Source organism: Teleopsis dalmanni, chromosome 1 (genome assembly GCF_002237135.1).
Source record: "Teleopsis dalmanni isolate 2A chromosome 1, ASM223713v2, whole genome shotgun sequence".
Lineage (NCBI taxonomy): Eukaryota > Metazoa > Arthropoda > Insecta > Diptera > Diopsidae > Teleopsis > Teleopsis dalmanni.
Genome location: NC_051846.1, coordinates 155338484 through 155356667, shown reverse-complemented (window position 1 = coordinate 155356667; position 18184 = coordinate 155338484). Strand labels below are relative to the sequence as shown.

The window sequence follows — 18184 nt, the reverse complement described above, 5'->3', positions numbered from 1 at the left end:
CACCAGCACTTATAAATTTTGCTTTATATTCATTCAATGCAATGTGAAGATTTTTGTCCTTTGCGTTTGTTAATAGTGATCCTCATTTCAAATTTTTTGCGTTGACTTTAACTATGAATCTTTGACCAAGAGATTTAAGGAAATTTAAATACCTGTCTTTCGTATTTGAAACCTTTGGAGGACAATAAACAGCAGCAGATCATGTCAATCTTCAATCGTTATTGGGTTCGCTTGTATTTGTCCTGTGCTATGATTTTCTGATTCTGAGGTGACTATGCAGTTTTTTTATAAAGATGGCAGTTCCACCGTGTGATTTTCCATCGAGATGGTAATTTTAAAAGTTAAAATTGATTTTGTATATATATAAATGTATAGAAAAAAAATAATTTAAAAATGAATAAATGCCTTTTACTGCAAATTCTTTTCTTTTTTACTAGATGAGTGAACTATTTTTTTTTTTAATTTAATATGTAATAATCTCTTCCGTTTATAGAGTCCTTTAGACGAACATAATCATACGTTATTTTTTTAATGATCCCTGTAAGTAAGTTCTGGTATGAGAAGTAGACCAAAAGTGTATGAAGTGATCTGGTCTATATCTCGAAACCATTCAGCAATTACATGCTATTTACTGCTTCTGCTAAGGTAGGTTTTAATAAAAATGGAGATAAATAACCAAATATTATAGCATTTGTTCTAGTGTTACATGCTTATGTTACAACTGGAAGAACCGTAGTCGTGAACTGTCTGCCAGACTAGTTTTACTTGAAATCAAAAAAATACCCATTGCAACATAGAACCCCAGCTCTGATTTTAATAAAAATTTCCAAAAACCTTCCCGGGGATATACCTACTAATTTTCCAAATTTTCACGGTGATTGGATGTATGGTTTTTGAATCCATTGAGTACAGATAGACAGAGAGATAGACAGACAGACAACATTCATACTTATATATAGATTCACTTTCGGGTATTCAAGAAATTCAAGTTAATATAAGTTAATAAAATAAAAGACGAAAACGTACTTTTTTTCAGTAGCCAAAGCACATAAAGGAGAGCTACGAACGCAAAACGGGAATTTTTCAGACAAACAAGTTGATGTCCCGTTTGATAGCAATGTCTGATTGCTATCACATGATTATACTGTTAATGAAAGCAAGCGCAGAGCCGGATTCGAGAGGCAGCGGGTGTATATTACTTACATATTTACTGGAGTCCTCTTTTCCTCGTTGACCATGGGGGCTCTACAACAGATCTAAATTTCATACTATTCGAGCACTATGACAAATTTCATTTCATTTCAGTGTCAGGTATGGATATGGAGCTTCCTGACGTTTAGACCCCTGAGGGTTCCAGCGTAGTGCTTGTTTCGCAATGTAATTTTCAGGTTTTCGAAGCGTGTGCCTGATCCAAGACCATTTACGGCGCTTAATCGCAACCGGCACCATTTGTTGATATGTCCGGTTCTAGAGAGCTTCATAACTTATAATCTACGACCATCTACTCTAAAGTATTCTTAAGTATTAAGTGCGAGCTTTTTCAGATCTCGCATCCGTTAAAAAGTATCGATTTTACATTGAATTCAAAAATGCAAAGTTTGGTTCTAACAGATATCGTATGTGGCTTAATTTCCAGATGTTGTTGACAATACCAAAGGAGGATTTGGCTTTATTAATTTGAATGGTAACGTGTTGGTTAGCTTCACTTTTACTAGTGATAACGCTTCTGAGGTATGTAAAGTATTGCATATGTTCAATGCTTAATAGAACAATGAGCATAAGCATTGCTGTTAATGCGTAACTGCTTCAGGTTCGATTCTAGATCAGCTAACTTGGGGCTAACTAAGCAAGCTGTATCCGCATACTCGAGATTCTCTAGATGTGCACACAGTGTCCACTGAATTCCGAGTCTGCTATTTAATGATCTTCACATAATGTTATCCAAGCATGAGGCACACCCATTTTACGTCTACTGGTGCTATAGTAGTAGACCATTGTGCAGTATGCGGCATTTTAAGTTATTGTACATTGCTCTTATTAAGTTGAAAATTTAAATAAAAGTTTCCATAAAAGTTTTCTATTGATGATATTAAAGGCACTTTTAAAATCAATAAATATGGCTTAATTAAAGCACGAAACTTGTTACAATGCTCAAATAAAATTCTACCATATGGCTTCTCCCGCATATTGTTTTCTGCTGCTACGGAACTAACAATGATGCAATCGAATCGGAGATGGATTCTGTTTACGGTATCCTTGCACCATCGTTAACCAGAATAAAATATTGGAAAACTGAATTTAAAAGTGGTAGTACGAGAGGTTTTAATGAAAAGCGAGTATCCGGGTCTACAAAAAGAGGTCACAACTAAAAGAAACATTGAAAAAGTTCACGATATTGTTTTGAATGTTCCAAAAATTAAATTGCGTGAGATAACAGAGATGACAAACATATCACATTAACTTATATCGAATATCTTGCATAAAAACATAAAAAAATATAAGACAAGATGCGGACGATAATGGTAATGGCTGTCTGCTTGTTTAGTTAACTTTAGGGTATGCCATGATTGCAGTCACCTCATGAAATTGTTTTTGCTTTTAATGCAAAATGAAGTAAGCTGTCAGTGCTAAAATTTCATTCTGCATTGAAAGCAAAAACAATCGACGCTTGGTCATAACTGCAATCATTATATACCCAATAGTTGCTGATATTAGACCTTTTTTTTGTAAGCATATCGGAAAAGAACAACATAAATTACGTGATGCAAAACACGTGATAAAATTTAAAGTTAAAATTTTGAGAATGAATAATAATTCTTTGTGTGATTAGTAAGAATATTTTTCTTTACATGATTCTGAATAAAATATGAATTTTGAATATAAATAATAATAAAATAAGAAATAGAAAAAATAACGTATTTGTTGCAAACAATGACGACACGAAATATGAATACTTACGAAATCATTTGTTGACAGTTAACTGAAAATTTCGTAAGTACTTCAAAAGTAGTTCACAATAGACATATTTTCAGTCTTGGCAGCAAAGAATATCTTTACAAGAACGGAAACTCCGCCCACTTCGTGAGAGTGCATTTGAAATTGTTTTTGAAAACTTATTTTTTATAACATTTCGGCACACGTATTAAATACATGTGATCTTACCACGATAACATCAAATTGCTCTCTTTTTGGGGTTGCAGTATAATAATTTGCTACTACTTGTTAATCATATGTTAACTTTTTAGTAATATAAAAAACTTATGCTTCCTTATTTGATTAATAATATTACATTACGTAAACAAAATATATATTGTAACAAGTAATATATGATAAATAAATTTATAAATTAATATATAATAATTTGAATCAATTAATTTAAATCAGTTTAGTTTGTTTAATAATGTAATATATATTCAGTAAATTAATTTTTGTTGCTATTTTCATATGAATTTTATAGTATTTTAATTTATTACGTTCGGCAACAAACTTTTGTAGAAGCAAATTTTTTAATTAAATAAAAACAAACAGTTTTGAATATTTCTTATTTAATGAGTTATATTTTCTTAAATATTTTTTGAGAGTGTAAAACATTATTTCAAAATCAATTTTGATATAATAGCATTAAATACCGTTTTGATGTGAAATTAATAACAAAGATTGAAGCTACTACCAATTCACTTTTTTATACGGCAGCACTTAAGTGATCCATGATAAATAGTGTTTCTCTGCGAAGACTTAATTTTTAAATTTAGTGCCAAAAAATATGTTGATGAGGAAGGGTGTACACGCATTCCCTTTAAATGTGTGGTACGTATCATTGCCTTGCATGCATTTCTAATTGATTAGTAACAATAAATCTGTTGATAAGGGAGGATGTGCGCGCATCCGCTCTAAATGTATGTGGTGAATAATACTTATTATTAATTTACGTACATTAGTGTGTGATCAGTAGCGAAAAATCTATTGATAAGAGTGGGTGCATGCGCATTCATTGTCGGATTTATGCGTTTTTCTTATGAAGATATGTTTTTATATAATTTTTAACAATTTTTAAATTTTAATATTGAAAAATTTTAATTTTATATTATGATTATAAAATATATTTATATATAAATACTAAAGTATTTAAAAATATTAGCTAAGTTTAATTAAAGGAAGTACAAGTTGTTTACATAATTTATTATTGTTAGGAAATGAAATAGACTTGATTATTTACCAGAATTAATGCAAGATTTAAACGAGATGTATGCTATACATTTTTAGTTCATCTGCTTGATGAATATTATAAATTTTTACATAATATAAATATTAAAAACATTTATTTTATTTGTGTTGATTATGTATAGAATATATGAATATTTTCTTCAGAATTTAAATGACCTTAAAAACATAAATTTATTTGGGATATGATTATTATCATGTAGCGCCTTATGTTTATGTTTTAAATATTTTTATCTTAATGTGAACATAAAATGCACACTTACTAATATTTTATAATAAATAGTAAAATACTTTCGTTAAACTGTTTTATTAGAAATATGCATAGAAATTAAATGAAAATTAATTTTCTTTCATCATTATTGTGTGAAATTTTAACAGGAAATACATGCGTACCCTTATAAAAAGAGTTAAAATACTGTCTGTTTTGCAGTTTTGACAGCAAACATATGGACGTATATTTTTTAATTTTTGGTATAAAAATTGTGCTATACCTACTTTTTGGTAACTGCTATTAAAATGTTTGCAAAATTTTAACTACTTTTTGTTAAATATTTGCGCAGTAAATTTTGTATGATTTGGCGCAACGAAATTTTATATTACTCTCAAAAAATCAAAACCAAAAAACAAAACCACACTCTTTCTTACACTCTTCATGGTAAACTTTTTGAAATATTCCGTTCTCAAAAGTACTCGAAGCATCGGAAAAAGGTGAAAAGGTGAAAAATTTCAGTGATTTCAGCTGGTGTTAGTGCACTTTTCACTAACACTTTCAAGAGCTCTACGGCAAATTGTTGTTGTGCGAAAAAACAAATTTTAGTTCACAATGGAGTTGCCGTTCTTGTAAGGTATTCTTTGCTTGGCAGTCATGTGATTCGAGCTGTTTACTAGTTAAGCGATTTCAAAAAGGTTAGACTAAATAAGCCAGCAACGTTGTTTCATATGCTATTTTTCATATATTATTTTTAAAATAAGCGATTGTTCTTTTGTGATATACTTACAAAAGAAAAGACCTATTATTGAATATACTTTCTATCCCCACAGATGGCACGTATCTCTTACACATTTGCCAGATATATTTACAAATTCGAATCGAATCGGTATTATTTTGTACAACTCCTTCGCTATATTTTAAAAAAATAAATTTCAAAAGCAAAAATTTAATTTTAAAAATTGAACCGCATACACACTTGACCATATATATTCAATGCTTTTTACTATCCATTACTACTTTTGAGTAAAATTTGATTAATATTGGTTTCTGTATTTTGGAAAATTTAATTGCATGATAAACCAGCGCCTTTTACATTATATAGAACAAGTCGGTTTATTTTCATTATATTTTTAATTTCTATAACAATATCAATACTTTTTCTGGGTACCACTTTAGCACAGATTTCATTATACTTCAAGTTTTTTGTTAAAATTTTTTTTACCTTATATCCAAATCATCAAAAGTTTAAAAATAAATTTCGTGTAAATAAACTTTTGGTCGAGATTAATTTTTAATCTTCTTAGAAATTGTGATCAATTTTCTGTGCAACTCTGTAAATGCTTAATATCGTAGATTTTTTTACGGTCTTAGAAGAAATGTCTCAATATCGTAGATTTTTTACGATCTTAAAGATATATGCCGAAATCTATTTAAAACAAGCACTGAAAATTTGAGAATTCCGAAGTGAGTGAAATTTCTATTAAATTTGTTTAACAATAGTTTTATACATAAATATAACTAAAACTTGTTAAATTATTGTTATAAAACTATTTATTGAATATATATTATAAATTTTTTTATACAAAATTGCAATTAAATGCTTTAGTCACAGAAATTTATCAAACGTACGAACCAAAACAACAAGAGAAACGTCAAAATTAGATTAAAAATGCAGATGAAATTAATCACGTTCTCTTAATCGCACAATGTAAACGTACTATTAATCTCGTTCTCTTGATCTCACAATGTAAACGTAGTCCGTGTGTGAGTTCGAGTAAATTGAGGTAAAGTGAATGCTTTATTCACAGAAATTTATCAAACGTATGAACCAAAACAGTTCTAGTAAATTGAGGTAAAGTAAATTGAAATTTTCTAGGGATTTCTTGCACTGCACTTATGGAAATATATATATATTGCACTTATTTATTATTTTTGGTTAAAAGTTTTTAAATTTATTTATTAAACATCTCATAACATGATAAAATGTTCACAATGGTAACACAAAATTTTATGTAATTTACCCTACTTGAAATTATTGTAAATACCATCATTCGCTGCCATACCGACATAATTTACTATTTCCCTCAAGTTACCATCACTTTACTCGAACTCGCACACGACCGTAGTATGAAATGATTTGGCAGTTGAAATTTAGTATTTAAGAAAATTACATACGAATTGACAAATTAATTAGCTAAACTATCATAATTTGATATATGATATTTAGCACATAATTGACACTTTAACTTATTAGTTATTTTGTTTATATTATAGCATGCTAAATATGTATCGTAAGGACTCTAATTGTATTCAGCAATGAATGCTAACTTTAACACATTTTTTGTTCAAAATGTTATAGATGTTGGCAGCCCTAAATGATGGTAAATTGACAGCGAGGTTAATTGTTGATGTCTGTTTGGCGTAAGCATCTGTGAGGCGTTTAGTTAACACAACCGGCAGTTTAGTGGATATTTGTGGAATATTTTTGTAAACATCGTTGTTATAATAAAAGTTTTATAATAAAAATAAATTAATACAAATAATTTAGCTGTGTTGTAAAGTTTAGTGTTCTTTTATTGTGTCAAGATTACATTAAAATACAACGAAACTGAGCTTTATGCAATATTAGAATTAAATTAAAATCAAATGTCTTTTGATATTCTTAAATAGTGAAGACATTGTTATTGTTATCCAGAAATGTGATACTGTCTTAAAAACCTGCACTGATTTAAAGTTAAAAATTATAAAGAAAAATAACAGCGTTTCATAAGGTAAGCATTTTAATTATAATTTTTATAGTCTGATGTTTGTAAAACCATGTTGCTACTTTAGATTTTGGAAATATCTATATTGGATTGGTCATCCACAACTAAAATATTTTTTTATCATTAATTGTGATATATGCAGTTGGCATTCATCCATGAACATTACAGCAACGCAAGGCACATACTGAATATATGGAAAACAACAAAATAGTTTGCTTTTAAGCAAAGGCTTTAAATTATAAATTACAATTTTGGATTTTATTTCGCGAATTCAAACTCAAGGAATCCTCAGAGTTTGGATATTCGATCATCAATCAAATTGTAAGTATATGCTAAGCATTTGTATTTTTAGTCCTTTTATTTATTGTTTAATTCACCTTTGTATATGTATGTAAATAAATTATTTGTTTATTTTCCACAACATACAAAACTATGGTTTTATGTGTCGCCTGTACAAAGAAACCTTTTAAAGTGACGACCAAAAATCTTTAAGGAACATCAATTTTTATAGAATTGGTAGTCACAGTAGCGAATAGCCATTAGATAAGGAATCAAGATTTTATGTTAATTTGATATGTCTCAATAATTGATATAATCTCAAAGTTTGGTTGTGTACTTAAAAGACTTGAGTTCAATAATGGATACTGAAAAACAGTGTTCTTTTGTTGTGTTTAGTTTTAATCTAAATATTAAATTATTATAATTTATAATAATATATTTTTAAATTTTCTAGTTCGTTATATAGCGATGCATTTGGACATTTGGACGCTGTAGAATCAATATACTGGAAGTATGACGATTTCAATGCCAGGACATGTTATTTATATAAATATTTTGAAATGTCAGAAATAATGAAATCTTATGTATTCCAAATTACATTATATTGGTATTTAAAGAATTGTAAATTAAAAACGACAAACTTCCGATAAATATACATGTATTAAAATAATATATAAAAACAATAATAAACTATAATAAACCTTAATCACCCTAAGTATGACGCTGTGATCAAATCTATTGGAATAATCAGTCACAAATTAATGCAGCACGTGCTCTTAACATGTACGTATTTTATTTATTTTTTAAAATTGATTTATTTATCCTTATATTTCCAGAGAAAAGAAGTAAAGTATTACTACACTATATTGTAATTGTTTGCTGATACATTGTGGAAATGTTTAACTTAAATATACATTAAATACTATGTTGAGGTTGGATTGACGATCAAAACATGTAATGGATTTTGTACTACGAAATTGAAATCGTAAGTTTAAACAATTTTTTTTTTGATTTTATTATTTATGTTGTTAAAGACTTATATGAAAATAACTAAAAAACCTCTTAGTTGAGATATCATACTTTATTTTTATTTATGTAGTTATTGTCTATATAAATATCCACAACATTTCGATGTCTATTTGACTTCCTCCTCAAGGCGGAATATGTTATTATAATTGATTATGAAAACATAAAAAAATAACCAACTAGTTGTTGTTTATTTAGTTTTACGCAAACCATTAATAACTTAAATAATATTGTTAAATAAGCAAACTATTAACTATTTCAATTTTTTATTTTGTTTGGTAATAATTTATATTAGAAATAATAAATTTTTTTTTGTTTACAGACTTTCCAACGTATCATTCGTTGTTATGTTGAAACATATTTTTTTAATGATCCTGTCCTATTATATTGTCAACTACTGTCTCAATGAAGTGTTAAATTATTGTGGACATAATAGTTTACTGGAACAATACTTAAACGCAACGTAAAACAAATAACAATGGAACAACATTATCTTCAAAAAAAATCAAAACGAAAGCAAGTCATCCAAAGCTAAGTGCATGTTTTTTATACTTATATATTTATTTTTAATGTGATGGACTATATAAAATTCAATAGTTACTACCTGAAAATATGTTTAAAAATTGTTTGAAAATATTTAAAATCAAAGAAACTTAATATTACATAAAGTTTAAATAAAATTCTGTTTGAAAAAATTGGTTTCTATAACAATTTTTATACTCGCTGCCAGTGTTATATTGTTAACTTAGTTTTTAGTGTATAGCAATCTGCCTTTAAGTTCATAAAAACTATTTAAACATTTATTTAAAATAATAACTTATATTAAATTACATTAGTTTAAGTTTCTTTGATTTTAATATCACATTATTATCTATTATTATTATTTAATGAAATAAAACACAAAATAAGCAAAGAAAAAAAATTCACAAATCGTTAAGAAATATTGTCATAAAAAAAAATAACACCAAAGAGTTTATTAGTTAATAAATTTAACTAATTTTTATATTAAATAATTAATTATATATTTAAAGTAATTGCAGATTCAAATTTAATACATTTAACTCATTTGAGAAATAAGAAAAATTAACTCTTATATTTATCTTATCTTGAATAATAAAATATCATTGTAATATAAATAGGATATAATTATTGAATTTAATTTGAATTCCATTTCAAATTCGTTTATTAATGTATTCATACCATGTATGCAAATTAATTTATTCAAAATCAAATTTTGTTTTTTTTAAAAAATATTTTATTTTCTATTTTATATTTTACAATTTATAAGTTACATTTTCTTATTACAATTCATGAGTTAAGAAGTGGTTTTAATTTAACAATGAAATTATAAACAATTTTGTTTTATAATAGGATACTTCATATATATTACGATTAAATCATTATTTTGAAGAACTTTAAAGTTTGAAACGTCCATTAAGTCAGTTAGAGTAACGGTGTCATGTTCGTGTTTAGTTATGTACTGAATTTCTTTTAAATTTAGAATGGCTGTATTGTGAGTTTCGATTTTTGCTAACATTATGGTTTGTAATATGTTTTCTATTTCGTCCATTATTAATTTATTTCGTTGTTTTGTCATTCTGAAAAACTGGGTGTTACTGTTCAAGTTCTTTATAATTGTATTTAGTACAGTTATTGCTTTAAAAATTGTCGAGTTTGTAATAAATTGTTGGTTATTATTCTGTACTAGTTCTTCTATTTTATTTTTAATTTTAACAAAGTCAGCGTGGTCAGGTGAACCTGCAATTCACTTCCATAAGGTCATTATTTCATTGATTTCTCGTCTATTTCTGTAAATTTTTATTCTGTGTAAAAGGTGTTTTGATTATATAAATATCAGTGTCAATGTTGACATAGTTGATTTTATTATCCGTGTTGACAAAATCCATTTTTAATCTATCTAATGTGTGTTAAACTTGTTCTATTATGTTAGCATAATATGTTAAGTTAATTATATGATCATAGATTGCTGCTTTACCGTACAAAGTACAAAGTCTTCTCGTGTATAATCTGCTATATCCGTTGTGACCATTGTTATCAAAATCATTATTATAAATAGTTACATTATCTAAAAATTAATTAGATTTTAATATTGTCTATGAATTAATCTGTTTTTTTTATATATTCTAACTTTTTTTTCCTAAATTCTCTTCTATATTTTGTTTTCTAAATTTGGGTTTGAGATTGTTTCTATTATTTTTTTTAATTTAATAGTTGCTTTGATTGCTTTTTCGTCTAAATTAATCTGTATTTTTTTGGACATGTGCTGCGAAACTCTTCCATTCTCACCGGATAAATATTTGGTAAGAATTTGGTTAGGGTATTAACTTACATACCCAGCAGCGCCTGCGCTAGTCAATTCACTAGTCCCCAGCTGTATAGTACTAGTCGCTTCATAATTCACTTTATGTGAGTTCAACTGGTGAATTTTACATTGAGTTGTCATTGGCGGTGTCAATTGTCCCCGTAGGATACACCTCGGAACTAAGTTTTTCACTAGTTCATAATGGGTAGAATGATGTAAATTGTACCTGCACTATATACCGCAGCACTAGTATTTTTACTAATTTTTGATTTGGTAAATAAATAAAACATGCATTTTATATATTAATTTATATATATATATATTTAAATATATATACATATATTTAAATATATATACAAATTAATGATATCGCTATCACGGTTGTATTAAAAAATATATTTATTTATTATTCGACGGAATTCACTTCCGACCGCGTTCACCGTGCAAACAATATAAAAACTTAAAACTAGCTTAAAACTAAAAACCCTTAAACTTCAAAGGTTCTACATTTTACGATATTTACTGGTAAACTCTTTTCCGACAATCCCCCCAAAGTGAGCGATGCTCTTGCTTTTATATTCAAATGATCTGAGCTTACAAATAAAACTTTTTACTCAAAGCTTGCTCAGATCGTAATTTAAATTCTAACTTGTTCTCTATATTTTCTCTTACAAAATAACTTTCTGTTTTATACTTAACCCTACAAAGTGAGAGCATGCGATAACATACATATATGTAAGATAATTTATAGTATAATATAAATACAAAATAGTTATTTAGATATAATTGTAATTGAAACTACACAACAGTTATTTAGATATAATTAAATTGAAAAAGAAATCCACTATTCGACTGCTACCACTTTACAACTTCACTTTCAACTTCTCTGTTCGGACGCTTATCTTCGACTGACTGCTGCTGTCTTTCCATTCTCCCTCCTTCGCATACTGCTGACACAGTGATGCCACCCTTTTACATATATATGTAGTAAATTATTTATTAATGTTGATGGGGTTGGTTTCACAAAGGTTACAAATTTATAATTACATCAAATCGTTTTTAATTTAAAATAATTATATATAAATCCCTTTTCAATGAAATTTTAGCGAAATCAAATATCGAACTCTAATTGATTTGCCATAATATAATTTATCAAAAATATATACTACTCAAATAGAATACCAGCTTAACATCTTACGAGTACACCAGCTTAGCGACGACTGATTTCTCCTGCACTCATTATTCGCAACTGACCCTTTGCATGCAAACCAGTTTGAGTGCATATTTAACTGTTTACATATATATTAAATATTATTATATTAATAAATTACTTTCTAGATGATTGTGCTGTAGTTATATTAGATCGTCTAAGGATTTAACTGATGATCTATATGTGATGTTGAAAGATTGTCTTTAACGAAAAAAAAAAATTTGATTTAACGCTATTATTTTAACTGAATTTGGTACTTACATAGAGTTTAGACACATTCATTCGTATTCACAGTCCACTAAGCATATTGTTGTATGTTTTTACGTATTCGCCTTATCAACGCTCTATTGTGAAAGAGGCTTAATATTAAAATCAAGAGAACGAAGCGTATTGCTCTCAATTTGTTTATAGAAAACAAGCATAAACAGTGGATTTTTGTTTCAACTGATAAATGTTGCATTTTCAGGGGTCAGAATAATATACTGCACTGTTAAACTTTGTGTAAAAAAAGTATTGAGAAATTTATATTGTAGTGCCGATTTATTTTATTAAAAGTCTGTTAATTAGGTGTTTCTTATTCATACTGATTTTATTTAGGTTTTTAGTTCTTAAACTTACTTGAACGGTAGTGTGCATATACCGAGACTTGCAGGCTCAGCATTTACGTCTCGCGTAGGATGGTCAACGTTTTTAAGTAAAAAAACAAGATATCATATTTCAGTGCATAAACTTTTACAGTTTAGCGTTGGAATAGAAAATATTAAAAGATAGCGCGGCAGCAAAAAAGCCAAAGCATGTACACACCACAATATATTCTAAGTGACAATTTAACTCATCCCCACGGATCACTCCTTTCACTAGTTTCTTTGGACTACTTCGTGTACTAGTGCCTAGCGACAATTCTCTGCCTAAGAACTGCTAGGTAGCTTCTAGTTCATAAATTAAAAATAAGCCAAAGACGAAGTAAAGTTTTTTGGTACGGACTGGATAGAAAAATACTTTTTCTATTCTTCTTTGTCATGGCACACTTACTGAATATCTTTGTATGCCAGGGTAATTGAAGCATTATTGTTGAAGGTGATGCATGGACTTGTGTGTGTTCACGACAACCAGCTTTTTTGAGTCTTCTTCTAACTCCAGCTGTAAGTATGCATCCTTTAAGTCAATTTTAGAGAAAATGCGGCCATAGCGAATTTTATGAAATAACTGCTCCCGTGTTGGTAATGGAAACCGTTCAATTTCGATTTGACTATTAATAGTTACTTTAAAATCCCCGCAAATACGAATACTGCCGTCCTGCTTTGGTGCGAGTACGATTGGAGAAGCCCAATTGCTGAACTTAACAGGTTTTCAAATACTTTTTTGCACTAGTCGATCAGCTTCCACGTGTTGTTTAATAGAATTTGTAGCATTTGTCGTCGAAGTAAAAGACTCTGCAATTAATAAAACATCTTCCAATGTAGGTTTTAATTTCTGAAGTGCCGCTGCTCTTACGGTGTCATGAGGTGATGCAGAATTAACATGTCCCTAATCATTTCATCAACGTATGATTTGGTACGATTTTCACCTATACATTGAAATTGGCATTCTCTAGCTATTCCTCTTAAATCAGCTACCCATTCCCTGTATGTTTGCGTTGGCTTCATCAAGCACTTATTAAAATTATATCGCGCTGCTACCACATGAATTTGTTCTTGGAAATGTTCCGCCAGCTTTTGCACCAACTCAGCAAATGGAATGCCCTCCAAATCATTCTTCCCGAATAATTTTATCAATAACTCAAAAGTCTCACCACCAACCCATGTTAAAAAAAACGCTTTCTTTTTGAGCTCTGTGGTGACTGCATACGCCGAAAAATGTTGAGTCATCTGCTGCATGTAGGATTCCCACTTAGTGTGCTCCTTTCCGAATGCTGGAAATGTTGGAACCAATGTACCTTCATTAGTACTTGAAGTGACTCCCCGTAGTATTGTTTGTAAAAATCCTTTCTGGTCATCCAAAAGGCTTTTCATAAAAGCGTTCTGATCCGCTATTATCTTAGCAAACTCGTTTGCTATATTGCTGAAGTTTTTTATTTCGCGATCACGTGGTTTACTTCTGTTCGTTTGGCCTCGTCGCCAGTGTTATATTTACGTGCTACCATTAAGACAGTCTGCAGCGAACTGAACTTTATTTAAAATACATAAAACTACAAAATATAATTTAATAGAGAGCGAGAGAAATTTGTTGCTTGTTGCGTGGTGATTTGCGAGTGAGGTTGATTTTGCTGTGGCGTTTGATTTGGTGTATTTAATTGGTTAATTCAAATACATAACAGTTATATTTCTCGATTATTAGTTTCACTTTATTATACACAATTATTAATTTATTGAATGGTTCTTACACTGCAATTATGCAGTTTGACAGGATCGCCATGTGGTGATATTTACTTTGGCCCTTGTTTGATGATTAAAACATATTACTATATTTGTACATTTAACAAATTAAAGTACACACACTTTCAGTAATTTTAAACTACTAACTTTATTTTATTTCTAGTACATGTATTTATACAATTATTTTATCATAAAACTAAGTGTTAAATTTGTTATCGCTACGTTGTGGACTGTATACTTAGGCGCATGTGTGTCTAAGATAAAAAAGGTTACAATCTTTGTTATTGATACACATGCGCGTTATCATTTTACAATATTTATAAAACTTTACTTTATTTACTTTACTTTACTATATATGAATGCAACAGTCATCAAAGGTAGTCTTAACATTGAGTAAGGTCAACCATAGATATACCATTATAACTATGTCTGTCTTCTTTAACTATTTCTTTTTTGTACCGAGGTGTTAGTTTAGTACCTAAACGTCTCTTTATTTTAACATCAATTATTTCACCATATGAATAAGTTTTGAAAGTCTGTCTATCCTTATTATGAGTGTGTATATCTCTGTTCTGTTTGTCTTTTAGTCTTTGTATGTTATCTTGTCTAGTTTTTTCAAACATTGCGGGATCTACATTAACACGTCTTCCAAAGAAAACTTCTATTGGTATATTACTTGTTGTATAGTGTATTGAATAGTTGTATTCATAAATTGAACAATCGAGTAAATCTTCAAATGACTTGTGAGGGGTATCAATTTTTAAACATCTTAAGATTTCAGAAAGAGTAGAGTGGAATCTTTCCACTTGACCGTTAACTAAACTGGTATTAAGGGGTGTAGTAAAAACTTTAATTTTTAATTGATCTTTGATCATAAATAATATAGAATGGGAATTAAGAGATTTTTCATTATCTATTACAATCTGTTGTGGGACACCAAACATAAAAAGCAATTGTCTTGATGGTTCCTTTATATCTTCTATTGCTTTAGATTTAATAATTTTTGCCTGCGCATATTTAGAGAATTTATCAAGTGCAGTTAGTACTAATTTTGAATCTACTATGTATATATCTATATGTAAAATCTGGCCTGGAAACTGAGGGATAGGTGTTGGATTTATAATTGAATTGTTGGTATGTCTATCGTATTTATTTTCTTTACAAACCGTGCATTGTTTAACTATTGCATCAATTTTTTTGTTATTTTTGGAAAGTAAAATTTTTCTAATGTCTGTACCTTATTTTCTCTTGCATTACGATGTGCTCTTTTATGTTCAATCAGAATTTGTTCTTTTCGAAATGATAATTATTTTCTTTTCCGGTGAGTATCCATAACTGATTCTTAAATACATTAATTGGTGATTCTACTGCTGGAATAAGTTCGTGTGATGAGCTTTCGCTACTGTGTTGTGTGGCGGTCATAGAGTTTATTTGAGGTGGTCTAGAAAGTGGATCTGCTACTATGTTTGTTTTTCCTGGTTTATATCTTAATTCATAATCGTGTTCTTCGAGAATGCATTTCCATCTTTTCATTTTAGCGTTATGGTTTTTGTTGTTTAAGGCATAGGTTAATAATTGGTGATCTGTAAATATTTTAATTTTTGCTGTTCCATATAAAAATTTTCGTAGTGTTTTAAGGGACCAAATTATTGCAAGCATTTCTTTTTCATTAGCAGCATAGTTTTCTTCAGTTTTGCTAAGTGTTATAAATGTTATAGGTTTACCATCTTGTTCTAAAACTGCTCCTAATGCATGATTAGAGGCATCTGTTGTAAGATGAAACTCTTTTTTAAAATCGGAGTACGTTAATATAACTTCTTCAGAAATGAGGGTATTCTTTATTTTATTGAAAGCTTCTATTGCATCTTGGTTAAGATAAATTTTTCTATTTTTCGAAACTGTTTTTGATATTCTACCATCTTCTCCTCTCAAAAGGGATGTTAGTGGTTTTGCTAATGATAAGAAAGCGTTTGTTTTTAGTAAATTCCAAATGGTTATGTTAAGTAAAATGTTAAGAACGCGTTTGTTCTTAGTAATTTCCAAGTGGTTATATCAAGCTTCCAACACGCACATGCACGCGTTGGATGATATATTTTGTATTTTATTAATTGTAAACTGCCGAGCACTTAAACTCGTAGTTTGCCTCAATAATCAAATTTGAAATAAACAAAAACAACTTCAAATATTTTATCTGTATTTTATGTGTCTTTATTTATTTTCAGGTATTTTGGAACTTAATTGTTAAATGTGCTATTTTGAAAAGTTGTTACTCGTATCACTGTTCAACCAAAAAGAGGAAGTTTGTAGCTTAAAACCAACACAGAAGCTGCTCTCATGTCCCTAATCTAGCTTAAAGCTTACTTCATTCTCCTTTTGTTGCCAAACAGCTGATTACTAGTGTTTGACAACGTTAAGTAGATGAAGTCTTTTATGTAGATATTACAACCAAGATTTACTTTAAGGAGATTTAACAGCTAATTTAGCATAATCTTTCACAAAGCGGCGATAATAACCAGATACTCCTAAAAAAGATCTAAGATCCTTCAGTGTTTGGGGATACGGAAATTGAGCTATTGCTTTTACCTTATTTGGATTTGTTTTGATTCCATTTGATTCCAAATTATCACATTTATCAAGTTGAACCTTCATATTGGCTTTTTCGAGGGTATCGAAACTTATATTTATATTATTGGCATGTGAATGCTCATCTTTACTGAAAATTATAATGTCGTCTATGTAGACAAAACAAATTTTACCAATATGTTCTCAAAGTATATCATGTAAAATTCTTTGAAAAATTCCTGGAGCATTCTTTAAACCAAATGGTAATCGAGTAAACTCATATTTGCCATTGTTAATAGAGAAGGCAGTCTTCTCAATGTCAGATTCCTTAAGACGAATCTGATGGAAATCGCTTTTTACATCAAGAACAGTGAACCATTTGTTTTCTCCTAGTTGAGCTAAAGTTTCTTCAATATCTGGAATGGGATATCGATCTGGAATTGTTATTGCATTAAGTTTGCGGTAATCTATGACAACTCTATATTTTTTGTTGCCAGAAGAATCTTGTTTTTTGGGTATAACCCAAATTGCTGAATTGTATGGAGAGTTTGAAGGTCTAATTATTCCATCTTCTAACAATTTTTCAATTTGTTCCTCAACTTCATGTTTTAATGACATTGGATAGGGATAATATCTAGTATAAACAGGTTCATTTGTTGTTGTAAGAATTTCTCCTACTTTATGAGTAGTATAAGTAAGTTTTTCATCTGGTTCTGAGAATAGGTTTTTATAGTTTTTAACTAAAATATTTAGAGCTTGTTTCTGGTTAGTATTCATGTGGTCAGTGTTTATATTAATTGCATTTACGGATTGAGTTACTAACTGTTTTATTCTTATTTTTACTGAGTCGTCTATAATCATATAGTTGTGTTTAGCGTGAATTACTGCAGATAATTCTTTTAAGCTATCGTTACCAAGAATGGCATGAAAAGATTTAAGTGATGGCAATAGAAAGAATTTAAGTTTATGTTTTTTTAAATTGAATAAGTTTAAAAAGGTATGATGGGTAATTTTTATTTGTCCTCCTATGGAGTTAGCAAAAAAACATTCGTTATTAATATGTGGATTGGTTACTAGGTGAGGTTGAATATAATTTTTGTTAGAGCTTGTATCTATTAATATTCTAAGGATATTTCAGCTTTTCGTCTTGGCCTCGAAATAAGGTAAAAAAGAGCTATGTTATTCATTCCAAAAAATGAATATCAGTTAAAT

The 18184-nt window shown here is 29.0% G+C and overlaps 1 long non-coding RNA gene across 1 annotated transcript; it reads left to right on the top strand.

Moving 5' to 3' along the window:
• The first annotated feature begins 6815 nt into the window (after positions 1 to 6815).
• LOC119669473 lies at positions 6816 to 9096 on the top strand. Its single transcript, XR_005251610.1, has 5 exons — positions 6816 to 7203; positions 7265 to 7518; positions 7931 to 8259; positions 8313 to 8461; positions 8825 to 9096. It is a non-coding gene; the product is annotated as an uncharacterized LOC119669473 (long non-coding RNA).
• Positions 9097 to 18184: the final 9088 nt, after the last annotated feature.